This window comes from Diaphorina citri, unplaced genomic scaffold (assembly GCF_000475195.1).
Source record: "Diaphorina citri unplaced genomic scaffold, Diaci psyllid genome assembly version 1.1 scaffold26575, whole genome shotgun sequence".
In the NCBI taxonomy this organism is placed as follows: Eukaryota; Metazoa; Arthropoda; class Insecta; order Hemiptera; family Psyllidae; genus Diaphorina; species Diaphorina citri.
Genome location: NW_007403913.1, coordinates 1 through 743, shown reverse-complemented (window position 1 = coordinate 743; position 743 = coordinate 1). Strand labels below are relative to the sequence as shown.

At 41.5% G+C, this 743-nt stretch overlaps 1 long non-coding RNA gene across 1 annotated transcript; it reads left to right on the top strand.

The window, feature by feature from the left end:
- On the top strand, positions 1–721 carry LOC113473363. The gene is made up of 2 exons (XR_003395352.1): positions 1–62; positions 670–721. It is a non-coding gene; the product is annotated as an uncharacterized LOC113473363 (long non-coding RNA).
- The last annotated feature ends 22 nt before the right edge of the window (positions 722–743 follow it).

Below are 743 nucleotides of genomic sequence, written 5' to 3'. Positions count from 1 at the left end.
ACTGCACAGATCCTGGGTAACAATGAGTCCTTCGAACCGTACACGAGTAATATCTACTCGAGGTGAGTGATACAAGTCGTAATTTATTCGTAGAAGTGGTACAAGTCATGAAATGAGTGATACAAGTCATAATTAATGCCTAAAAAAAATCTTCCCTTTTCCCGTGTGCAAGAGGGGTTCACGTTTTTCGTCAGCCTCTCAGTCAGCCCTGGGGTGAATTTAACTTATTCCTGTACCGAATTCAACTCCCCAAATGGAATTTAATTTATTCCTGTAGGGAATTTAAGTAGCTCCCCAAAGGGAATTTAACTCCCCAAGGGGAATGTGACTTATTCCTGTAGGGAATTCAACTCCCCAAAGGGAATTTAACTTATTCCTGTAGGGAATTTAGCTCCCCAAAGGGAATCTAACTCCCCAAGGGGAATGTGACTTATTCCTGTAGGGAATTCAACTCCCCAAAGGGAATTTAACTTATTCCTGTAGGGAATTTAGCTCCCCAAAGGGAATTTAACTTATTCCTGTAGGGAATTCAGCTCCCCAAAGGGAATTCAACTCCCCAAGGGGAATGTGACTTATTCCTGTAGGGAATTCAACTCCCCAAAGGGACTTTAATTTATTTCTGTAGGGAATTTAACTTATTCTTAAAGAAAATTTTTTTCTCTTAACCAGGCGAGTGTTGAGTGGTGAATTCCAAGTGGTGAATCATCATCTATTGCGAGACCTGGTGGAGCTTGGACTATGGG